Below are 26,363 nucleotides of genomic sequence, written 5' to 3' on the forward strand. Positions count from 1 at the left end.
GCGTTTTCATAATTTATCTAAAAGAACATTAAAGGCAGCAGCTTAGAAGCTTTTCTGGATTTATCAATGCCTCTCATTTACTACCAACTACGTTATATAATCCCTTTATAATAAATGAACAAAGTGACTTTTAAGATAACTTATATAGAGAAGTACACACACACACACACACACACACACACACCACTAAAAATCAGGTAAGTATTCTGACCAAGCATGGTATTTTTCTCCACAATCATTTAAGTAATGTATTAATTTCCCCCACACCCATGTATGACTGCAACCAGCTCCTAAAACACAACTCCTTCCACTGAGAGCACAGTGGGACCGAGCAGCTCATCTGTTGGGAGCCCAAGGACGTGGTCCTAATACATAACTAGCAACAGAAAGCGGCTTCCAGAATGCGGAGATACAAAAGAACAAAATGTGGCTAAGTCGGCTTCCCCTAGGATTCCAGCCCCAGTCTAGGATGAGCAAATGCATACAAAATGCTACATAGTAGGCAAGGAACAAGCAAAGTGCTACATAGTAGGCAAGGAACAAGCAAAGTGCTACATAGTAGGCAAGGAACAAGCAAAGTGCTACATAGTAGGCAAGGAACAAAATTTCCCTCCCTGCTCCGGTTTCACTGACCCTAACCCCACCAGCAATCCTTGGTGGGCTCGCCATTCACCAACATCTTTTAGGGGAACCTAGCAAATTATTTTGGAAAGTTCTGGAATGCCACTAGCCACCGAAAGAAGGCTGAAACAATGGTATCATGGTCCACTATTGACTACGTCAGTCATAGGCTGCAAGAACTCATGAACCTCCTCCTCAAACCTGGTCATCAGGGGCTCCCTGCATCAGTGAAGAACATTGCCAGCCAAGCAGGGAATACACTAGAAACCTACATTTCCTGATACCTTCTCCCTGAGAACAAATCTGTCCTCAAGTCCTATTCACTGAAACTCCTAAGGATTTCTCCAATCTGTCATTCTGCTCCATCTCCATGGCCATCAGTCTGGTCCAAACCATTATTTCCCCATCCCATTAAGCACAGCAGGACGCAGGATGCGGTTCCCAACCTATTCACCCTTCTCTGCCACACCCACCAATTCAATCTTCAAAATACAAGTCTGCTCATGTTAAGCACTGCTTACACCCATCAGTGGCTCTGCTGCTTTTTTAAAATCCCCAATTCCGCATCCTGTAAGCCCTGCCCAAGCTGGCCTCTGCTTGCCTTCTGAGTCTCATCTAGCTGCTCTCTGTAGACTCCAACACACTGCCTTCCTCCAGGTTGGCTGCCAATACCCCTTCTTCTACCATGATTTGGATGGCAGTGCTAAAGTCACTTCCTCAGAGGTAATGCCCTTCATAGCTGGGTGACTCCCACGTCACTCTCATTCCTGTTGGCATCCGCTGCACACCACCTATGGTACAGCAGTAGCTCTGGCTATTTTTTGTGTGAGCCTGCCATGTCTTCTCATGGCCCCACTGTGTCCCTAACTTATAAAACCTAGCATCAGGTAACAGATACCCAATAAGTGCTTGAATCGATGAACAACAGAACAGATGAAACATTAAGTAAAGTCAGTCAGAAAAGGTCGAGAACCATATGACTTCACGCATATGTGAGATGTAAAACTAAATACAACAAATGAACAATACAAAGAAACAAAAACCCATAGACACGGACAACAGTTTAGTGGCTACCAGAGGGTAAAGGGGGATGGAGGTGGTAGAAGAGGGTAAAGGGGATCAAATATATGGTGATGGAAGGAGAACTGACTCTGGGTGGTGAACACAATGCAATATATAGATATATTACAGAAACGTACACTTGAAACCTGTATAATTTTACTAACCAAAGTCACCCCAATAAATTTAATAAAAAACATTTTTTAAAAGAAAACAGATGAAATAGGAAAACTGGTCGCAGTCCCGAGTCACGTGCCACTAGAGCCAAGCCTAACACCTACAGCAAGAGTGAGAGGCGAAACGGCCACTAAAGAAACGTGTCTCTGATTCCACACTGGCCTAAGCAAACAAGTCCAAGGACCAATCAGCCTTCAACTACCACGTTCTGCCGCTTCATTATTATTCTGCATTGTTTCTTTTTAAAAGGATAGTTTTTTAATTTTCACAGTAAAAAACGGAATGCTCCAAAAACACTTCACTGAGAGTACAATCATGTTTGCAGTCACCTAACATTAGTAGTTAAAAGGTACAGGAATCTAGTAATGGTAATGAATACATTCTTCTAAAATGAAAACAATAATCAAATCTTGGAATAATTATCTCTGCATTTTTCTAGATGGATAATCATAGTTTCCACCCCCGTCCCAAAAAAACCCTCCAAACCATTACACAGTAGAGGCAAATAAATGATTGTTGGCTTAAGAACACCTTTAAGAGCTATGTTCGCATATGCTGTAGGGTTCTTAACCCACAAGTTCCTTTTGAGTCAGTACATGAAGGAGAGAGCAAGACTCTTCCAGAGCCAGTACGTTCAGACATCCTACAAAGACAAGCCCAGTGCCTGCCCTGTACCAGCACAGAGCTGGGCACCAGGAAGACCGCTGTGATCGCGACAGCTCTGCAATAACTGGGTGGCCAGCCAGAGGCAACTCATTTAATTAATCTCTCTGGGCTTTAGTTTCTTATTCTGTAAAACGAGAAAGTTGGACTAGCTCTCTAAGGTCCTTATGCTCTAAATACCCAAAGATTCACTAATGACTACAAGATGAATTTCTACTTAATATCCTTATGATTTCCTATTTATTATTTGTATCATACAGGTGTGATTTCATTTAAGATTTTTTAATATATTGATAAACGTAAAATAATAAAAGAGCAGTAACAGTGTTAATTACCTTCCCAGTTCTTAACTACCACCATAATCAGCTATGGACTTCTGCCATAATTGCAACCCGACCTGAGTAATACTCAAATGAAATCATTATATCTTCATATTTTTGTAGAAAAATCAAGCAACCATTTACTCCCAATTTCTTTTATATTTTAACATCATCCTTCATCTTTGAATGCCACCTCTTTTTTGAGAACTAAGACAAAATAACAGTTTTCTAGAGAAAAAAGGAAATTTTTATCTTCCAAAGTATAAAGCTATAATGGCTTTAGAAACCTCATAAGACATAACACTAAAATCTGAATTTCTAATGGCATAAAAAAAAAACAGCTTTTTAAAAAAGATACACAAATGTGTCCGTGTGAATGAACAAGACAAAGAGTCACATGGCCAATGTGTTCCTGACATCACCTCAACATCTCCCCAAATTCTCCACCTTTTTTACTGAATTTAGCTATGTGACCAATACCTATTTTAATGCTTGTTCACATCTAGAAAGCCCTGGAATACTGGAAGTGAATCACTTTATTACAAAGCTAAAGTTTTAAGGGCCATTTTTTTGTAGTCACACACTTTGCCCAGCCCTGACTAAGCATTTTTATTCTTGCAATGCCTTATTTATAGATGTTTATAAGATGGCCACGGTATCTGCTATCAAACCCAAAAGGCCATATGTGGATAATAAAGGCTAAAAGATAACTACTACCTCTAAAGTTAATCTTCAAAGTTAAATGTGAGTGTCTGGTTACCTACATCGTAGAACTCTCTCTTTCCTACTAGATGGTAAACTCTCTGCGGGAAAGCACTAACTCTTCATTAGTCGTTTTACACTCTGAAAGCTTGCCAGTGATTGCTGAATCAACAGTAACTACCCTGCTTCCCTGAAAATAAGACCTAAAGAAAAATAAGCCCTAGCATGGTTTTTCAGCAATGACATCCCCTGAACATAAGCCCTAATGCGTCTTTTGGAGCAAAACTTAATATAAGACCCGGTCTTATTTCGAGGGAAACACGGTAAATGGATGTGACTACATGGCAAGCAACCTTTCTTAAGCACAAGGAATAAAATGCTGTTAGCCTAAATTTGAAATAACAACTCTAAACTTGGCAGGTAGACTGTTCTTAGGCGTTTGTTACATAGCATGTACACAGGAGTCCTCAGACCGTATTCTCTCATAGAAGAAAATATTCTTTCTTTTGAACTAACTGCTTAAAAATTATACTACAAATATTACATTATTGACTGGCTCTGTATGAAGAAAAAGTTTTAACATTTCTTAGCCAAAGTATTAAAAAGTACTCATGTATTCATTTTAATCCAATAAAAGTAACACTCATGAAACAAGTTTTGGAATTGGTCCTATAAATCCAATAGATTAAAAACTAGATCAAATACAGGTGAATCTATGAAAGTACTATTTTAAAGTTACTAGACACATTACTTTAAACTTGACTTCTATACTTTCACCTTGAAAATGTGTTACTTTTCCTCAAAAGAGTAAAGTATTTGAGTTTTTAACTGCCACCATTACCTATATACAGCTTGTATCATTTCTCTGCCCTAATTTGTGTTCAGACACAGAAATTGTTTTAATTAACTTAAAAATAAACCCATTGATTAAACCAAAGTAACTGGAGTTTGGAATTCACATACCAATCTTTTTTTATTATTCATTTCTTATCTAGAAACTCGTTTGAATCTTGAAAAACCTAGACTAGAATTCATCAAACTTCAATTTACTGGCTTGCACAGAAGGAGAATAGAAAATATCAAGAGGATATAAATGATAAAGTCCATAGTGCTAGAAAACAATTCTTGAGTGCCAGGGTGAGGAAATTCACCTGTTAAAGCCTTACAAAGAGCCATTATGTCCCTTTATCAGGTTACCAAAAAGGGGGGAATGCCATATTTCGACTATTTGGCAAAATAAGAAAATTTAGTTCCTAAAATTTGCTGCAAGCCCCCTTCCATTTCCAAACTGTTTACTTTGTAACTTTTTTTCTACAGTCCAGATTTTTTTCAGGGAAAAATAAACTTTTCCTGAGCAAATTTGGAAGACATAAAATGTCTCCTACTTATCACCTAGAAAGGCAAACCGAGTTGTGCTCCGTGCCCCAAGCATCTAGCTTTCAGCCTCTTTATTATCATTGTCAATGAATGGGCCCCAGTCAAATGAAAGCTGCCATTTTAGGGTAAAGACTGGAGGGCTTCTGTTGTGCAACAGCAAGACAAAAACACTCCGCGACAGATGTACACTGGAGGCTGGGAGACGGATTCAACTTCATAAAATCACTGCTCAAGTTGTTTCTGAAATAAGAATGACCCAGTACTTACACATTACTACAACCTAAATGGAATTGTAACTGGGATAAATCAGGTTCCCATGCAGCTGAGGGCATAGTCACTAAGATTTTTTCTTTCTTTTTTTTTTTGGTCATCGTTAGAATAGATCTGAGGAAATAAAGAGGGATTTTTGTTTTTTTGCAATTTGATTATTACGCATAGTGAGTACTCCCCCCCTCCCCTTATTAGGAGAGAATTGGGGGGAAATACACTCAACCTCTTTGAAAGGTATATTGCCCACTGCAAAGACGGCTTAAATTAATATTTTTAAAAATAAAAATCAGGGCCTTCACATAATCCTTGAATAATAAATTAAAATGTTTACTACATCCCAGAAATCAAGACCAGAAGATGGGCATATTTCATGATAAGTTATTTAAATCGATAGCTGGATAATATACAATGGTGAACTAAAAAGTATACTTAGCAAGTGGAGAGCTGGATAGTGTATCTAATTCTAGCAATTCAAAAGGAAACTCTCCATGTGGGTTGCTACTTTTCTTTTGTCCATTGTCTGTGCAGAAGAGGGGGAAAAACTAGTTTAAAATCGAGGCGTGAACAGTTTCTAAAAGTGACCTCCGGGAAAACCGTCCGACCCAGAGCAGGAGCACTCCCCGCGCTGCCCGCTCTACGGGGGCGCTCACAAAGCGGGCGGCCGGCCGAGAGTTTGGGGTGCGCTCCCACAGCGCGGGGCTCCTCGAGGCAGAGCCATCCGGAGAAAGGCGGCTCGGTAATGATGGCTGCTCGGGGCCGGCGGCTCCTTCCCCGGAGCCTCCCGACCCCCCCTGCCGCCCGGGATCCGCCGCCCTCCCTCGGCCCTCGGGCCGCGCTGCCCCGCGCGGATGCGGACGCCCCGCACCGCAGCCCACAGGGTGCCCGCGCCCCCGCACCCCGGGCGAGCCCAGTCCCGGGTGCGAACCAAACAAACAACGCGTTCCCCGCCGCCCTCCTTCCTCTCCCCGCTGACCGCTTGGCCTCCAGCCACCTCCGCCGTTCACGCTCCGAACGGCGGATCTCTGCTGGAGCAGAGCGCACCCAGGCCACCTCGGGGGCCACCTGGTGACCCCCCCCGCAAACGGCGGGCTCGGGGGTGGGGGAACCGAGTAGCCCTCGGGGGGTTAGAGTCGCTATTATGCAGCCACCGCCGCCGCCGCCGTTGGCCCGGCCAGCTCGGCAAGGTGGGGTCCCCTCCTCGCCGCGCCTCCCCGCGCTCGCCCCGGCCCCACTCCCTTTCTTCTCCTCCTCGCGCACTTGGGAGTCGCCGGGGAGCCCCGGGAGCCCCTGGCTCCGGGCTCGCAACTCCGCGGCCGGCAAGGGCTGGGCTCGGGACGCCCCCGGCGCCGCGTGTTCGTGCCGCCCCCGCCCCACGCGGAGCCCCGCGTACTTTCCCCGCCGCCGACCCACCTCGCCCGGTGGTCGTCCCCGCGCGGGCCGGCGCCGCCGCGCCAGGAGGGACGCACTTTGTTCGCGCCCGTGCGGCCGCCGCTCCCGGCGAGCGCGGCGTGGTCGGTCCGGAGCTGGGGGCGGGGGCGGGAGGCGGGGGTCGCCGCCGTCCCCGAGCCGCCGCCGCTCAGCCGCCCCGCGCCCGCGCGCCCATCGCCCACTCGCACTTGAGTTGGAGCCCAACTTTTCCTCCTTCCTTTTTCTTTCGAATGGAGCCGGCAACTCGTGCTCGGCGCCGGCGGGAGGAAACGCGCTCGCGCTCCCCCGCGCGCAGACACGCTCCCTCCTGTCCCCCGTCCCCCCCCACGCCGGCAGCACAACAAAAAGCCATTTACATGCGAGGAAGTGACCCTCGGCCGGACCGCGCGCCCCCGCCGCCGCCGCCGACCCCGCGAACGCAGGCAAAGTTGGGGCGCCGGGCGGCGCTCGGGGCGCGGGTTCGGGCCCCGCGGACCGCGACGCCGGCGACACGGCACGGGCGGTGCTGCGCTCCTGCGCCGGCCCCGGCCCCCGCCCGCCCTCGCCCCTCGCCCCGCACACGCCCAACTCCTCGCTCCCAACTCCTCGCGCGGCCCCGGCCCCGGCCCGGAGCGATTTCCTGCCGCCGCCGCCCCTCCCGCAGGCGACCGGCGAACTCTCGCGCTCACCGGGTCGGTCGGTCGGGCTCCTCCGCTTGCCGGTGCCGAGGGGGAAACAAAACGCAGAGCGGGCTCCGGAGTTGGCTGGGCGGCCGCGGCCGGGGGGCTGATCCACGGGCGCGGAGTTGGCCGAGGGCGAACGGGGCTCTGGCGAGTTTCAGGGTCTCCGGGTCCCCGGGCCGCCTCCTCAGCGGCGCTCCTTTGTGTAATTTCACTCGATTCAAGTTTAATCCGATAGTTCCCGAGCACGAGCGCGCCCGCACTACCACGGCTCAACCCCCGCGCCGCCGCCGCCGCCGCCGCCGCCGCCGTCGCCGCCGCCGCCGCCGCTGCCGCCGCCGCCGCCGCCGCCGCCGCGGCCCCAGCACGCCAGCGCCTGCGCGCACCCGGCACGCCGCGCGCGCCCGAGATCGCGGGGCCGCGCGCGCCCGCCACCGGCTCCCTGCGCGCCGCGCCCGCGCGCCGCCACCTGACGTCAGGCGCGCCTGGCATAATTTATGCAAGAATTCGGCCGGGGTGGCGGAGGCCGAGGGAGAGGCCGAGAGAAAGGGGGCGGTGCGGGGCTGCCGGGCCGCGGGCGGCGGAGGGCGGGCCGGGCGCCACTTCCCGTCCGCGGGCGGGCGCCGGCGCTGCGGGCGGTTCTGCCCGCCGGCCGGTGCGCGGCCGCCGCGCAGCCTGGCTGGCAGGGCTCCTCCGAGCGCTCGGCCGCCGCTCGGCAGCGCCCCGGGCGCGGGCTGGAGAGGGTGCCACGTTTCCCCGCGCGGCACCTTCCCGGAGTCAGGGTGCGCCGCCCCGGGGCAGGAAGCGGCGGCTCCGAGCCAGCAGCGGTCCTCCGGCCACAGCGAGGGGTTTCCAAGGCTACGCGGAAAGCAGCGCCTGCAAGGGTTTGCATGTCTCTTCTGTAATTATCCTTCAACTTGAAATTATTTTCCCACATGAAATTATTTAGAATGGACACATTCCATTTCAAATACATTTATCCTGCCTCCCCACATTGCTTTTCCTGCCTCCTCGTTGACAGGACAGCCCGATCCACTACTAAATCAAAAAGTTTAACTAGATGGCGTTGATTTTGTTGAATTTGTTACCATGCCAAAAAAGGGAGAGAGAGCGCAATGGTTATGAAACAAAGAAATAGGTTGTGTGCCCATTATTAAACGTGTCAGGACTAGAATGTTTTAATCATCCTTTGGCAAAAATGACACTTTTATATGATCTCCGAGCCTTAAATATCCAAGCCTTTTATTCTATTTCTCTTCCCGGTACAAAATGAATATTAAACCTGGAGAAATTTTTCTTTTACTAATTTTCCTTTTAGGAGCTAGCTCTACAAACATTTCTCAAACACGTTTCATGTGCAAAATTCTGAGCAATTATAATTCTTTTAAGCCATCAACAATTGTATACTTTAAGATGATTTTATTAGGTTAAAGATTACATTTGTTTTTAAATCAAGGAAGAAACTTATAGCAACCAAAAGTAGTGCTATAGTAAATACAGACTAAAGTGACTGAGTATTATTGGACTCCAGAATAAACTGAGAAAATTACAAAACTATGCAAAATGTACTTTCTCCTCATTCACCACCTGTCATGCTAAGACTGTAATTTCAATATTTCTCTTTGGACAAAACAGCAATCAAAACTATTTTGTTGGATAACTACTACAACTATTCAATAACTGAGTTTGATTAAAAGAAGTGGCTTAAAAGGAATTATTTATCTTTTACAGTATACCCCACCTCACTGTCAGATGTGCATATATTTCAAGGCAATTTACAAGCTAAAAAACTGACATCTACATTTAGTGAAAGTATATTAATTAACATTTAATCAACAAATAGTATTAAGCGACTATAAGGAGATCCCCCTGTGCCCTTGTATATTTAACTAGAAAGTTAGGATACTTCCTTTAGAAACAGGGGAAGTGGTAAAATAGTACATATAAAGCTCAAAATGGAAACAAACAGCCCTACAGCCCTCTCTGATTTAACCTCCCTCCTCTTCGCCACTGTCCTGACAGCCATGATGGAGAAGTCTCTAAGCTTTTAGATGCTGTTGCTTGTGCAGAGCTCAAGGGGCCTTGAAAAGAAGAAAGCTTCAGGGGCGCACTCCTAGGCAGCTCTGGCCTACTTAAATCCTAGCTCCTACCCCCCACTACCTTTAGCCTTGAATGTTTCCTCTCCATTTGCTTCACTATTGAAGTTTTCCCAGTGAGAATAATTTGAATTCACAATCTTTCCCTTTAAGTATGTAAATACCTTAGGGAGAGATAAGGGACCCCTGGTTATTCACAGATGAGTGTAAGTTAGTTCAATAGGTTGTTTTCCTCCCAACACTAGCTGAGACTGACAAATTTAAAGATTCATTCATTCATTCATTCATTCATTCATTCATTCAACATTGAGTGCCTAAGAGATTCCAGTCATCGTTCTAGGTGCTGGAGATACATTAGTGAACAAAACAAACCAAAATGCCTGCCCTATTGGAGTTTACAGTCTAATGGGTAAGTAGTTTTGATTTAGTGGTAAGAGAAAATGATGATTTGGGAGTTTGAGCCCTTGAGGAATAGGACAGACATGAGTTCACTGTAGCCAGAGGTCAGTGAAGTTTCCGTAGACCTGAGAGGTGGGGCATTAAAGGATGGAGTGGGCGCCTGCAGAAAACAGTTGAGAAAAATACCAAAGACAACTTGACTCGTTACAAAGAGGTTTTCTAGACCCCCTGAAATGAAAAGTCTCTTCCAAGAACTCTAGCTAACTGACATAGTTCAGCTACATTATTGCCTAGACAAATAAATATCCGTCTTTGTTGGGGAACATAGCCGTAATGTATCAACTGATAATCCTTTATGCGGGGGAGGAGCATGTACATATCCAAAACAATTGAAAATTACCCTGACTTTAGAACACCTCCTATTTAAAACTGGAACCCTATCTGTTCTTCCAAATGTTGTGAACTTAAAAATATTGCATAAATTACACTGATTCCAGTATTGTGGACAAACTTTGATGCACTTTTGGGACTCATCTTTTGAATCTGTGGTTAGAACCAATTTGCAAGTCATAGAAAATAACTCTCTTTAAAGTCACATCCTTTTTTCCACTAAAAACTTTATTATTCTACTTCATCATTTACCAAATTTGCCACCAAATAATTTTGGTGAGCTCCAAATAATACATTTGCCTTTAAATGATGAAGATTTACTGCCATTGAAAATATATAGAAAAATAAAGGCAAAAGTATTTAGAGTCTGAATGCCAAAGAAAGCATGAAATAGAAAAATCTAAAAAGCATTTCCTGCATCACTGGAATAACAGCAAAACGTCCCTCTTTCATACGGGAAGGAATCCAGTTGGAGATGTCAGCTCACCCTCCATGTTCCATTCATCAGGGAACCACTTGCTATGAGGATTGGTAAGAGCAAGATATTAAGGGAAAAGAAAGCCCCTAGGGCTCCAGCTAAGCCACTGTTGGCTCCCAGAGACAGCGTGTTTAGCTAAGTTCTAGCAAATGTTTCATTGAATGCCTGCTATGTGCCAGATTCTCTTAGAGGACGTTGTTAGTGCCCATCCTCAAGGAGCCCATAGTTGTGGCAGCATAAAGACAGGAGCGATTCTTGCTTCCTGGGACACCAGAGAAGTCTTTCTAGAAGGGAGGCTTGAGCTGGGTCTTGAGTAGGCGCAGGAGTTCATTGGAACACGCAGGGGCGGGCACTCCTGACAGCAAAGATGTCTAGTGGTTTCAAAGCCTGGCAAGTGCTGATAACTGCAGGTGATGTCCTACTGAGTGGAGCATGGAGAGTGGGCCAGTTTTCCTCCTCAGTCTTCTCCGATTCCCTACTCTCCCCACCCCACCCCCCAGGATTGATTGGCTGTCCTTCCTGTTTCCCCAAAGGTGCCCACCTTCATCAATGCTGGCTTACATTAAATTATAATTAATTTCTGTTTTATCTTCTTGTTGGGTTGTGAGCTACTTGGGGGCAATGGCGGTGTCTTGTCTTTTAGTACCCCCAGCTGACAGAGGGCCTTCCATAAATGGTGGGGTGGGGAGTTAGTAGATTAGTCTAGAGACGCACATAGGGCCAAGGAGAGCTCTAGACTTTACTCCAAAGGCTTTGGAGAGTCACTGAAGAGCTCAGCCAGCGAGTAACAAGCCAGATCAGTACTTAGAAAGCTCTCTATGATGAGGTGAAGGATGTGGGAAATAGGCCTGGAGCAGGGAGAAAAGTGAGAAGGACCTCATAAGGCAAGACAAGGGAAGACATAAAAGCAATTACCAGCTTTTTGTGCTGTTCAGACTGAAGACGTTACTAAACGCTTGTCATGTGGGCTGCCAGCCCACAGGGAAGATGAGGCAGAACTGCAGCTCCACTCCGCTCTGTGGTAGAGGGACAGGGTGCTCTATGTGGGGGTGTGGAGGCAGTGGTCCCGACATGGCTCCCGCCGCCACCCGGGACCGAGCCTCTTACCCTATTTCTCCAGAATTCCCAACTCTGAGATTCCGTGATTCGTTGTCACCAAACTTATCCTAAGTAATATTAGGAAATACCTCAAGTCTCTCACTGTCTCCATTTCTAGACTAAAGTGGAAATGTATTGTACTAACTTAGCCAATTATGATAACATACTTCTACAAAACATGTAAAATGGGAAAATATAGTGTCATTCATCCAGTAGTTATTGAGCAGTTGCTGGCCATCACACACTGTGCTGGGTGCTGCAAAAATAAAAAGAAAGCAATCCCTTGCCTCGGAGGAGCTCTCTGAATCTATAAGGGGTGACAGACATTTAAGCATGTCATTACAGCTGAAGTGTATACCATCATGGTATTATTGGGTACAGCGATAGGTCTGAAGAAGAATTTTGCTTCTCCTCTGATAAGGAAGCGGGGGCTTCACAGAGGATGTGATATTTAAACTGAGTCTCCCAGGACCCTGCAGATGGCAGGGGTGGGGAGCGACACCAGGCAGGAAAACTGTCTGAGACAGCCATGGGGCAGATGGCTAGTGTTGGCACTGAGGAGTCTGGCTCAGAGCACAGCACACTCAGGGAAAGGCCAGGAAGGAAGGATGGAATGTAGCATATTTAGAAATATTTATCTTATCCCATAGGTGACAAGGATCCATGAAAGGATTGCCAGCAGGAAAATGCTCAGGAGAAATATGGATGTGTTGGCTGGGCAGGGAGACCGTGAGAAGACATTGGTGATGGTCAAAGTATATGAGGAAGCCCCTGAGCAGGACCACATTCAAGGTGCTGGAGATAAACAAGTAAATGTGAGAGATGTTTAGGTGACCTATTTGTTACGATTTGGTGACTGGTTGTGAGCAACTGAATAAACCGGAGGGGTGAAGATTCACTTCTAAGGCTCCTCCGTGAGTGACTGGTAACTAGTTGCATTATTAACCATGATAAAGACTAAGGGGCAGAGTGGGAGCAGTTTGTGGAAAAACACAGGACTTTGGTGTGGAAATTGGAGGTGATCCATGGAATGTTCGAGTGGGATGCCCAGTAAGAGATGAGAACTCAGAAGACTGCTGTGGTCTAGAAAGGTGGTGTAAGAATTAGGAGGTATGAACGGTACCTAAATCTGTCAGAACAGATGACGTTGCTTGGAAAACCATGTAACATGAGACAAAAGCAGGCTGGCAACGGGAATCTTTAAAATACCATGTTTTCTGTTATTTATCACTGTATGTCAAACCAGCCCAAACTTAGCGACTTAAAAATGTATTATTTAGCTGGTGGGTTGGCTGGGAGTTGGGCTTAGCTGGAAACCCTGGGATAGTTGATTCTCTCCCTCTCCCTTCCCCTCTCCTTTTGCTCAACTTGGTCTTTCATCTCAGTCATCCAGATGCTATGGCAGTCTCTGAGGGGTGTTCTGAAAAGGCAGGCCCCCAAACACCATCACTTATCACGCGTATGCTGGCTTCACGTTTGCCGATATTCCACTGGCCAAAGCGAGTCATGTGGGCAAGCCCAGAATCAGTGTGACGGGAGCAGGAAACTGCATGACTGCCCAGAGGAGTGATTCACTGGGTAACATTGCTTATCTATATAAAACATGTTTAGAATAGAAAAAAATAATAAAATAAAGGAAGACATCAAAAGAAAAGCCACTGAAGAAAACTCATGAAGATCAATATGAAAGGAAAAATACGACATTAAGGGAAAACAGTTTCTAGAAGGGAAGGGTAACCATGTCAAATGTCACAGAACAAGCAGGAAAGGAATGAAAAGTGTTCATTAAATTTGGTCTTGTTAACTTTTTCAGTTTCAAGTGTTGAGGGCAAAAGCTAGATTCCAGGGGAGTAAGAAAGTTACAGGAATTACGGAAGTGTAGACAGCTCGTGTAGACTTCAGATTCTAATTAGATGTTTTGTTATGAAATGAGGACAGATGGGTCGTATCTAGAGGAGAAGTCACGTTACAGAGCGGGTAGTAGTGTTTTGAGGGTTTGTTTGTTTCTTTCTTTTTGGTAAATACCAGGGTGATAAGTATGACTTTAGAGTAAGAGCCAGGAGCCAGGAGAGGGAGAGGATGACGCCATAGGAGAGTAAGGCTTGTGGGGAAGGAGATGTCATCAAGCTCAGGGTTGATGGGACGAGTGACACTTCTTTTTCTGAAGCCAAAGAAAGGCTGGTAAAAATGACAATAAGTTCGTAGGTTAGGAGAGAGAGAGATGTCAGAAAGTTAAGCAAATTCATTGATAAGATCTTCCATTTTTCTTATTAATTCAGGGGGCTGATCATCTACTGAGATTGAGATGTTCCTGGATTGTCAAGAGACTTGAGGAAAGTGTTCCAGTTTTGGAATAGTCCGTATGGGGAAGAAGTAAGCTGCAAAAAGAAAGTAAAGGACTCTTACTGAATCTCCTTGGGATGGGGGACTCCTTCAGTCCTGAGCTGAGATATTGGTAGCACCAGGCTGTTATGCAAATTTCTTAAGTGATGTTTACCCCTGGGGAAAAGGCTTACAAATGGTGAATTGCCAGACTCACCCAGGGGAGACATTGTCTTCTGTGGAGACGCAGAAGGATACTTGGCCACATAGCCAGAGCAAGATCAGCTTGTGTTGTACCTGGAGCTGTAAAGCAGCCACAGTAACGGGTCCTTTGTTTAAATGGAAGACATGAGTTGCATGTGACTACAGTACAATATATAGAAATTTCTGGACATCTAAAATCTTTTTCTTTGGAAATAAATGTTAGCAACAACAAAGAACTAACTAAGCATGTCTCTTCTTCCTGCTATCCCATTAAGTCCCTGGGTGGCTGGTTGGCTCATTTGGTTGGATTCCAGTGTTAACCAGGCCAGGCCTTGGGTGCTGTTTTTGTTCTGGTGATTTCAGTAGCACCAATGTCATGCGGTGGGACATAATATCATCATTGCATGTTCTTGGACAATTCTAGGCTAAACTATATCAAAGTCAGAGTTGTACTTTGATATGTAAGATGAAAACAGGTTGTGGTGGCTGGTTGACTCAGTTGGTTAGAGTGTGGTGCTAATAGCACTGGGGTTGCTGGTTCGATCCCCGCATGGGCCACTGTGAGCTGCACCCTCAATAAATAAATAAATAAATAAATAAATAAATAAATAAATAAATAAATAAATAAATAATTTTAAAAATTGTTGTAGAGGAAAAGTATTTGCTTGTCCTTTAAAAAAAAAAAAGATGAAAACAGGTCATAATTTACGGCTGCCTAATTCCGTGTCTCATGTATCAGTCATGCTACTCCTACATTTCACTCTGGTTTCGATATTTAGCATTAAGTGTTGCTCGCACATAATATTCCAACCCTCCTTGGTCAAAACATTCACAGTACATATCAGATTAGTTTTTGCAGATCATGGACATAAAGCCATTCGTACAGATGAGGAATCTGAGGCATGAGAGCTTGCCCTGCTGTGAATCAGAGATGGGATTCAGACACCGGTCTTCTAAACCCTGTCCAGCACTCATCACCAAACAGAAATCTAATAACTGCCAAACGTCTACTTGCCTTTCTCACGGCCCACTGTGAACTTAACTCCTTTACATCCAATTGTTTACAATCCTCTGCTTTAATGGGGGAAAAGTTGCTTTGGACAGACAAGTTTGCATCCTGATTTTCACAAGATCTTGCCTTTGGATGCAGCTCTGGAGATGATGGCTTTGAGAATTATGCAACCATCTTCAATTAATCCCTTTCTCCTGGGTGGAAAACTGACGACTCTCCAGCTAACTGTTCCACATGGAAATATGCCTTCACAGGGACCCACAGACCCACAGTACACTGCTCGAGTTTGTGAGAAGCTGGTTCCGTGTCGGCACCTAGTACAATGCCTGGCCTGCAACAAACGCTCATGGAATGAGCGTTGCATTTACCATGCTGGGATGGCTGGATACAGAAAGACAAAAATAATTTTTAAAAAACATTCTGTTGTACTTCAATCTGAAAGTAAAAACACTCCTAATTTTATCTTAATTTGTATTTTAACATAGTTAACTTCCACCCAAGTAATTACTTTTTAATATATTTATAATGTGTTTATAATATGATGGAGCTGCTACACTGGGGCTTTTCATTTAGAGAGCTAGCAAGAATTCCTATTAACCCGTCTCCTAAGCTCCTCTCTGGAGGTTCTCCAGCCGGGAATGCTGCTGCTAACTTCAGCTCACAGGGTAGAGCTCCCTGGGGTCACAAAGGCAGAAGCTGACAGGACTCAGAGCCATGTACCATCCACTCTCAGGCCTGTTCCCATCCTCACAGTGCTGTGGTGGCCCCTCACGAGCCATCGCCCTGAGTCACTCCTAAGACACCTGGGTCTAACATCGTTAAATACGATTTCACATGCTCTGAGTATAGCCTGTTCATTTATTACCTCTCCCAGGAAGAGGAAATGTAACATTTCCAGACCTGACTCAGGAGAGTAAGACAGTACATGTGGTGAGTTCAGAGAAGGCACAGATCAAGGCAGTGGAACAAAAAATGACTGAATTTTGGGAAACAATACCATATTCTACAGTGTGTGTGTTGCTGTTGCCTCATGCCTTTTAAGTGATAAAACGCTTTTTTGTGATAAAATTACATTATATGAAATATACCATTGTAACCATTCTTAAGTGTACAAGTCTGTGGCATCAAGTACATCCACGATATTGTGCAACCATCACCGCCATCCATCTCCAGAACTTTTCATCATCCTGAACATCTGCATCCATTAAACAAACGCTCCCCATTCTCCCCTCCACCAGCCCCTGGTAACCGCTATTTTTTCTGTCTCTATCAATTTGCCTATTCTAGGTACCTAAGTGGAATCACACAATATTTGTTCTTTTGTATCTGTTTTATTTCACTTAGCACAATATTGTCAAAGTTCACCCATGTTGTAGCATGTGTCAGAATTTCCTTCCTTGTTAAGATTGAATAATATTCCACTGTGTATGTGAGCAGAACTGCAGCTGGCATCCTACGCACTGCTGGGCTCTCTCCTTGAGGTGGTTCTCTCTGTTCTGTAGCATCCCTGCTCTCATCTCTAGATGTGGGACCTTAGCCCTTCCAGCCCTTTTCTTCAGGAGCTGAAACTTAGCATGCCTCAAGGTCAAGCCTTTCCAAAACATGTCGTAGATAATACCACATATTATAACATGGGAAATTTAAGTGAATGACAGACATAGTTGATTGTATAATGCAGTAAGATTTTCTCAAGTCACTCCTAAAATACTTTTACAAAATAGAATTATTTTAAAAAATAGAATTATTTACTGCTTGATTATTTACTGGTAAAAATGGACAGCCACTGATTTCTTACGCTTTTCCTATGTGGAAGGTGCTACACTCTGGATTTGTGGGGTAATATACTAAATGCAGATGTATTCCCTCCATTGCCCTCGGAAAGAATACATTTAATCAGAGATATGGACTATGATGGCATAACTAAGCAAACAAATTATGGTTAATCCTTGCAATAGAAGCTACACAGGAATTAGAAAGAATGAGGTAGCTATTTATGTACTGATGTGTTATAATCTCCAAACTAAACTGTTATGTGGAGGAAAACGTTTAGATGTAGAACAAGGTACATGGTATGTTCAGAGTTGTGGAAAAAAAGGGCAGAAGGTGGCCGGTTAGCTCAATTGGTTAGAGTGTGGTGCTAATAACACCAAGGTTGCTGGTTCGATCCCTGCATGGGCCACTGTGAGCTACGCTCTCCTTGTAAAAAAAGAAAAATAGGACAGAAGGCTTTAGAAGCACACATACACACACACACACACACACACACACACACACACACACACAGAAGGTGCCAAAAAAATACACATTTTAAGAAAGGAAAACTATATTAAAATTATAATACTCAATATATACCAATAACAAAAGATGAATACAAGTCACGTTGGACTTCTGTAATTACAAGAAGTGCTCAAAGTGGTTACCATCAGCATCCAGACACTTCTGATTATGGTGAACTACTGTTGAGCAACGTTGACCAAAGTGTCCACTTGTATACGTTTTTTGCAACCCCCAGTATATATATATATATATATATATATATATATATATATATATACACACACACACACACACACATGTGCACTCATGTGTGTTTGTAAATGCATAGGAATGTCTGTAATGATACATAAAGAACTAACAATAGTGGTCACCTCTGGGGCAATTGTGATGATAGAACGAGTACATTTTGCCTGTGCAACCGCTCTTATATCTTTAAATTTTCTACTGTGCGTACATATTACTTTCAAAAAATTTAAAAATGTTTATAAAACCAACATTAAAAAACAGGGTGTGGGAAGTGGCAAATGAGTAGTGTACAAACAGCATGAAAGGCTCCCCGAGGAAGGCAGGCTGGCTCTGTGCTGGGGTAGTCAGGGCCATTCATGGAGGAGGGGGGCAGGGGGCCTTCACACTGAGATACCCAGGTGGGTAGGCTTTGGTGAGGGGGGTTATTGGTGGTAGAGAAGGGTGGGACTGCCTTCCAATTAAACAGCACAGAATAAGCAAACTGAGAGTCATCTGAGGTAAATCAACTGACTTTGCCTGGGTGGAAGAACATAGTAGCATTTTATTTTTTAATGTGTACATTGGCTCGTTCCAAAATGCATTTTAGGTAGCTTATAAGAAGAAGAACAGCACAAAATTATTAAAGTAGAAATAGTAACTGAAATCAGGACTCAGGGGAAAATATACAGTTTCTAACCAAAAGGACTAACCAGTTAGTGAGCTTTGCAATCGTAACCTCAGCCTCCTGGTGGGCAGAGTGAAAGGAAAACTATACTAAATATGTAGCTTTTCCTACGGCATGAAAGATGGCATACCGGCTCTTTCTGTCAAGTTTTGTAAGAAAGTGTCACATGGGAATTCACATTGGAGACCGTGAGCTGTGGTCCTGGGCGGGGCCAGTGTAAGCCAGGGTAATGTTCAAAAGCATGTTAGCTGGAGGTCATCTGGGATACAGATGTTCCCTGGTCTGCCTTCACAAGTTCTTGGAAGAGTAGATGCATATCATGTCTCCTAGAGAAATTGTCCTAAAAATTCCTCTCAAGTGGGAGTTCTTTGTGTCGTAGGGTGTTTGTGTGTTGGCTTTTAATGACAGCCAGAGAACTGGTGACGTGAGGCAGAGCCTCGCTGGCTGGCATTGTCTATTACTGGTCAATGGCTGGTCACATGCTTTAGGACCAGGCAAACAGGCAGTAGTGAGAATATCCTATTAGGAAAGTCGAGAAAGCCAGCAAACAGTGTTTTGCAAGGGAAGTAGGCAACTCCGCCTTCCCCTAGTGTGGGACACCAGATGTCCCTTGAGAGCTACAACAGTTGTTCATTTGAATCTCCAGTATTCAACACTAAAAAAGGATGTCCGTTACGACATTGCTCTAAACGTTTTCAAGTCAATTGCCTTCCGTACCTGTGGAAAAAAACATCTAATGCTGAGCCAGGTGAACTGTGTGGGGTAGACTGGAAATGCAGGTTGTGTTGGAGTACTCTCAGTAGTTTCTATGTTATTCCATAGTAATGGGTAGCCATTGGTGGTTTGTGAATAGGAAATACGTAATAAGGAACACAAAATGTGTAAGTGTTTAATCCAGTGGCAGTTTATGGAGTGAAATTGAGGGAAAAGAGGCTGGAGGGGGAAAGGTATTGTAATACTTTCAAAGCCTGTGTATAGGGTAATGGGTATGAGAATCAAGGAAAGGATGCTGGCACTATAGAGAGATAACTGGCAGGTCTTCAGGACCGAATGTGGGAGCTGAGGAAACGTGAATGATGGCCCTGAGACCTGGAGCCCAAGTGATTTAAAAGGACAATAAACATGGCAGAAATAGAGAAGGTGTCAAGAGGGAAAGCTTGCGTGGGGGAGATAAATTTGTTTTTACCCATGTTGTTTTGAAATGATGGCAGAATATCCAAGTGAAATGATCTAGCAGTTAGCTGAAGATAAAGGAATGAAGCTGAATACAGACTTAGAAGGCATTTAAATAAACAAGATTTCTGATGGAAGTACATCATTTCGCCAATGAAATCATCTCACCAAAAAATGCACTTGAATCAGATCACAGCTCTAGCTCTAAGTATAGTTTCCTGGACATTTCGGTGGGTGGAGGGACAAATGTGTTAGCACCGTGGGGATGTGATCAGCAAAATCCAGAATGTGGGCTATTACACAGGACAAGTGAGCTGGTGTTTTCTACAAATAAATTGCAAAAAAAGCCAAAAAAAAAAAAAGATAGAGAGTGGCCATAAATGGCCATTTGTGTACTGGTACCTGGGAGGAGAGGAGGGGGTCATTACACAATTCTCTCTCTCTTTGCGAATGTTTAAAAGGTTTCATAATAACTAGGAAATAAATACTTAATAAATAAATATGTTCACCTCCAGGAGAGCCAGGTATTTTCTTGTGAAAGTACATGTCTACAGACAGGTGAGCAGATACCCCCAAACAGAATCCTGGGAAAGTCTCATTTAAGGTGAAATCAGGAAGAGAGGAAAAACAGATGGAGTAGAAGCAATATGCTCCACTGGCAAAAGGCACGGCTTTGGAATTCAACAAAACTTGCCTGCTAATTCTTCCTGGCTTTGTCATCTTGAGCACATTGTTTACCTCTGTAAGCCTACAAGCCTCAGTTTCTTTATCTGTAAAGTGGGGATAATAATTGCATCTGCCTCATAGAGTTAATACAAGGGTTCAGTGAAATAATACATACAAAGCACCTTATGTTCTGCATGACACAATTTAAATGTTTGCTATACATTAGCTATTTGCACTGTTGTTTTAGTATTGATCAGAGTGTTCACAAAAGGTAAGAAAAGAACCAGGATATGCAGTGTGATAGAAGGCAAGATAAATTTTTGATGAAAGGGCAATGGCAATGGTGCCATTTTGTATTCAAGGAATCTGATGCCTTCATCAGATTAGGTAACTTGGAGGTCATTGATGACATCAACATGTTAGTTTCGTAAAGATGTGGTGAGTACAACCTGATGACAAGGAACTGAGCTAGGAGCCGTGAAGCAATAAGAGCAGTGGACACTGTATTTCCTTATTTGGAGATGAAAGAAAGGAAAGGGATTGAGCAGCAAAGACAATGGAGCCTTTTCTCGCAAGTTTGCAGGAAGAGAAGAAGGAGCCCGCTGGAAGGGAGCAATGGAGAAGCTAAGCCAGGAACCGAGTATCCTCAGCTAAGGAAGAGAGACGCAGGGCTGGCTCCGTGGTGCGATCAGAGATTCAGGGAAGTTGATTTACAGTGGAATAGATTTGAGAATAAAAACAGGACAAAGCCACAAGAGGAATCAGGGTTTTCAAGGACCCTAGAAGGTTGCCAAGGAGGAAAAACAATGGGAAGGGGACAAGATCAGCTGGGGAAGGAAGAAGCACTGAGAAGTATGGGAATGAGAGTGGCTGAGAGAGTAGGTGAGTAAAGGGCTTGACCTTTAGGCGAGTGGCTGAGGATGACAGGCTGGTTATAAGCCAGAGCAGGCTTATGGAGTGCAGACTGCAGTCCCAAGCAGGCCGTATCTGCACCGTCTCCCTGCAGAGATTGTTCTGCAGCCTGTATACCTCCCCTTGGAAGACTAGAGAAGGGTGTCCACTGACACCCATGCTAAAGCTGTGTCCACAGTGGCCTGTGGTGGAATAGAGACCTCCAGCTTCCCAGGGTGGAACTGCAGGTGCCTGATGAAGGGAAGAGATATGAACACCCCCCCAGGGAGCCCCGGGAATCCTGCCAGTGAGATTCAGGGTTCATGCTGGAACAGTTAAAATGTGAAATCCTTCCTTTGTTATTACTGAGTCCTTCGCTCTACTTACACCCTTCACCTCCACTGCCCCTCACCCCATCTCTGAGCCTCATCCTGGGGACAAGGTGACTGCACTTGCTGTTTGCACTACCTGATAACAGGAAAAAACTGGAAATCTAGTCACTTACTTGGTGTAAAAACTCCTGGGTCTAAATGTCATGACCTTTCAACAAAGGAGATGAAGAGTTGGGAAGCATACATTTGAAATCTAGATTCATCTGGATTATAATGTTGACATATAATAGTCCCCCCTTATCTGAGAGGTCTCACTTGCTGAAGTTTCAGTTACCCATGGTCAACCGTGGTCTGAAGATATTAAGTGGAAAATTCCAAGAATAAACAATTCATACGTTGTAAATTTTGTGCCATTCTGAGCAGCCTGACGAAATCTCACTCTGTCCTGCTCCATCCCACCCCAGACGTGAACTTCGTCCAGCGTCTCCATACTGTACACACTTCCCGCCTGTTAGTCACTTGGTAGCTGTCTCGGTTATCAGACCAACTGTTATGGTATCACAGTGCTTGTGTTCAAATCACCGTTATTTTATTTTACTTACCATGTTTCCCCAAAAATAAGACCTAGCTGGACCCTCAGCTCTAATGCGTCTTTTGGAGCAAAAATTAATATAAGACTTGGTCTTATTTTACTATAATATAAGATCGGATATAATATAATATAATATAATATAATATAATATAATATAATATAATACAAAATACAATACAATACAATACCGGGTCTTACATTAATTTTTGCTTCAAAAGACGCATTAGAGCTGATGGTCTGGCTGGGTCTTATTTTTGGGGAAACACTGTAATAGTGGCCCGAAAGCACAAGCGTAGTGATGCTGGCAATTCAGATGTGCCATCGAGAAACCATAAAGTGCTTCCTTTAAGTGAAAAGGTAAAAGTTCTCAACTTAGTAAGAAAAGAAAAAAATCATACGCTGAGGTTGCTAAGCTCTACAGTAAGAATGAATCTTCTACCCATGAAATTGTGAAGAAGAAAAAAGAAATTCCTGCTAGTTTTGCTATCACACCATAGACTGCAAAAGTTATGGCCACAGTGCGTATGTGGTAAGTGCTTAGTGAAGATGGAAAAGGAATCCTGTCTTCCAAGAGCTCTTACAGAAAATAGAAAATATTGTCAGCATGCAATTATTTTTACTGGAGACTTAAAAATTTTGAAGAAAAGTACCTTAATGTGTCAATATGTCCAGAAAAATAACCTCTCATTGAATATCAATTGTGCAGTTTCTGTATATTGTTTAGGCCCTAACTAGCAATCAGGTTTAATAAAGGATATTTACAATTTTAAGAAGATAGAAAAGGCATTAAATCTGTGGGAGACATGAACAGAAAACATGTTTCAATTGACGGCACGTGTTGCACCATGAGCGTTGAGCCTATAGGAAGATTTCATCAAGGGACCCCCTGAAATGAGCCACACCAAGGCATTTACTGCGAATGAGGGATGATTACACAGAATCAGGAAAAGGAAGGTTCAGAGTGAAAAATAGAAAAACTACTCGAGAATATTATAATAATTATTCTATTTTATTAGTTATTGTGTTAATTTCTTATTATGCCTAATTTGTAAATTAAACTTTATCACAGCTAAGTATGTACGTAGAGGAAAAAACGTAGTATATATAGGGTTTGCTACTATCTGTGGTTTCAGGCATCCATGGGGGTCTTGGAATATATCTCCCCAATCCCCAAATAAGGGGAGACTACTGTATTTCTCTTCTTAAACTCAGGTATGGCCAACCATTCTTTTTGTCCCCTAATATTAATGCTCCTCTTTTTCCATACCAATAGAATTTTTAGCTCGGTACATGGCTACCCAAAACAAAGACTGTCTCTCAGCCACCTTTGCAGCTAAGTATGATTAAATCGGCTCAACAGTATGTAAGCAAAAATGTCAGCTGTGAGCTTCTGAGGAACTTCTAGAAAGACAGTTCGTGCGGGCTTTCACCCTTTCTTTATTGCTTCCTCCAACCTACTGCCTGGAATTTGAGTCTAGCCTCCATCTGGGACCACAAAGGCAGTGGCACAATCTGGGGATGAGAAAGTAAAGCTGAAAGAAAATTGAATCCTGAAGATTTGGAGTGAGACACATATCAGCCCAACACTATCTATACTTGAACTTGTGCAGAATTGGGAGAAAATTTCTATTTTGTTTATGGTGATGTTATTTGCAGATTTTGTTTTGCATGCAGCCAAACCTAACTGTAATTGATATACCAATATTAAAATTAACTAGTCAATGGCCAAAAAAAAAAAAAAGGATAACGTAAAAGGTAATGACTTGATATTTATAAGAATATAATAAAATCACAGACATAAAATTGTAAGCCAAATTATCACCTATTAGACCAAACTTATAACAATGTATTCTTAAAAGTATACTCAGTGGCTTCTTTCGCCAGTTGGATTGTGTCAGGCCCTGTGTGAAATGCTGAGGATGCCGTAATGAATAAGCCACAGTCCCTGCCCTCGTGAATCTCACATCTGGGGAAACTGTAAAACAGCTATGATAGCAGGAATAAGCAGAGGGTCCTATGGGCAGACACCTTCCTCCTGCAGCCTGAGGTAAGGGTCCGCTGAATGCCTTCTCAGAGATGAGGCTCGCACTGGGACCCAAAGAACTAATAGGAGTTTGACAAACAAAGAAGAGGAAAGAAGAGGACAGAAGCAGCATGCCAGGCAGTTTGACCTGCCGGTACAGGAACCTGGAGCAGAGGGAGCGTAGCACTTTGGGAGGACTGCAAGAAAGGCTTGCTTATGCAGAATGACACTGGAACAGGACACAACAGTGCTCGATTACATGGCGTGATAGAGGCCTACAGGGATGTGGAATGAGGCTTAAAGAGAGTCCTGTTTTGAAGAGGGTGAGAGGAAGTCACCAACACACTTGTAGAAAAGGACTGAACAACTTCCCCTTGGGCTTGGTTGGGGTTGCAGAATATGAGCCAATCAACGTGCAATGGTACCCGTGCAAACAACTGTGTGACACACGCTGAAGAACGGAGTGACTGCTGGGAGGAGAGGCCTAGGAAATGGGGTCTCCATGAGGTTGAAGAGTAGGAGTAATGGGGGACGAATGGGTGTAGGCTACACATGCATGCACTTCAGAAGTGGGGCAGTGCTAGGCCATGTCCCTACTGAACATGGGAGAGCAAGACCCAGTTGGACTGACAGCTCCAGAGTGGTGGCAGAGGGGCAGAGCAGAGAGTTTTGCTTGAGAAGGGCTGAGGCATGCAGATACCAGCCCAGGTCCGGGGGTGTGTATGTTGAGGGAGAATGAGGAGCATTCTCTGAAAAGGGCTAAGGAGGATATCCTGCCATGCAGGGAGAAACCGGGGATGGGTCAAAACTCGAAGAGCTACACAGAGACATCATCAGGAGCAAGGCATTAGGCAGATCACACAAAACAGGTCTCCAGTCAGGGTTCCCACTCTGGGCTTCCGGGTTAGTTGGTTATTAAAATATTTTTTGTGGTAAAATACACATATTATAAAATGTACCATGTTAACCATTTTTAAGTGTACAGTTCAGTGACCTTAATTAAACTCACATTGCTGTCTAACTATCACCACTGTTCATCTCCAGAATTTTCCATCATTTCAAACTAAAACTCTGTACCCATTAAACAGAACTCCCATTCCCTGTCCCCAAACCCCCGTAACCTCTCTTCTACTTTCTGCCTCTATGAATTTGACTACTCTACGTACCTCACATAAGTGGGATCACTCACTATTTGTCCTTTTGTGACTGGCTTACTTCACTTAGCATAATGTCTTCAAGGTTCATCCAGGTTGTAGCATGTGTCAGAATTTTCTTCCTTTTTAAGGCTGTATTATATTCCATTGTACATATATATCACTTTTTGTTTATCCATTCATCCATGGACATTTGGGTTGTTTCCACCTTTTGGAAGACACTTTTTTTTTTTTTAACCGCCTGTGGTAGAGGCTTATTTAGAGTAAAACAATTTGGGAGAGAAGTTGACAGGGAAAGGGAGAAACCCAGAGCAGGATAGGAATGTAGTCCACTCTCTCCTGTAACAAATGTGGAAATCAAAGTCTGTAGGTCTAAATGACTCAGTCACAACAAACTCAAGTCTGACCTTCAGACTGGTTTTTCTTCTGGTACCACCAAGCTGGTCTGTTTACCACCAAGCTAGTCTGAATTTCAGCTGGATTCCATGACAGCCCGGGAATATGGGTAGGGCCAGCCCAACAGATCCTGGAAGCCTAAGAGCAGAAGCTGGAATCCCATGGCATGACGCCATGCCATACCAGCGTCTTCTGGGAGTGGGGAGACTTCCCAGGCAAAATCATCAAAGCATTTTTGGGTCCCACCTCACTGGGTCCTTTCTTTCTTTCTTTCTTCTTCCTTCCTTCCTTCCTTCCTTCCTTCCTTCCTTCCTTCCTTCCTTCCTTCCTTCCTTTCTTTCTTTCTTTCTACCTTTGCCGTTCACATTCTCTTCTCGTAGGCATCCATCTTGCTTCCTTTCTTGGTCTCAGCAGGATAAGAACAATCTCTGCTGAGCAGGAAGATTATTTAGGTGTTTGTTAGCATCAAGTGCCATCTACACTCTTCCAGGGAGTTTTATATTTTAAGGAGCAACTTTAGAAAATTAAAAACTTTAGCATCCAAAAGAATGAGATTGTAACGGTAGAATGGCAGAGCGTGAGGGCAATGTATTCAGGCAGGAGTCACCTCCTCTGACTGCAGGCGGGGCTTTTTAGAAGGCTGCAAAGAGAAGCAGCTGGGGCATTGCCCACCC

General features: G+C 44.3%; 1 protein-coding gene across 5 annotated transcripts in view; it reads right to left on the reverse strand.

The window, feature by feature from the left end:
• CHD7 (chromodomain helicase DNA binding protein 7) overlaps positions 1–26,363 on the reverse strand; it is a 211,760-nt gene that overhangs the window by 181,419 nt on the left and 3,978 nt on the right. For 3 of the 5 annotated variants that reach the window (XM_019752431.2, XM_019752430.2, XM_074318932.1), the window contains exon 1: positions 7,286–7,624. The exons of 1 other annotated variant lie outside the window; for it this stretch is intronic. The gene's annotated coding sequence lies outside the window, so the exon portion shown is untranslated. Of the gene's footprint in view, positions 1–6,599; positions 6,861–7,285; positions 7,625–26,363 lie in introns of those variants that run through there. One more of the 5 variants, XM_074318931.1, reaches the window with a different exon arrangement.

The sequence above is a fragment of the Rhinolophus sinicus genome, linkage group LG14 (genome assembly GCF_036562045.2).
Source record: "Rhinolophus sinicus isolate RSC01 linkage group LG14, ASM3656204v1, whole genome shotgun sequence".
NCBI lineage: Eukaryota > Metazoa > Chordata > Mammalia > Chiroptera > Rhinolophidae > Rhinolophus > Rhinolophus sinicus.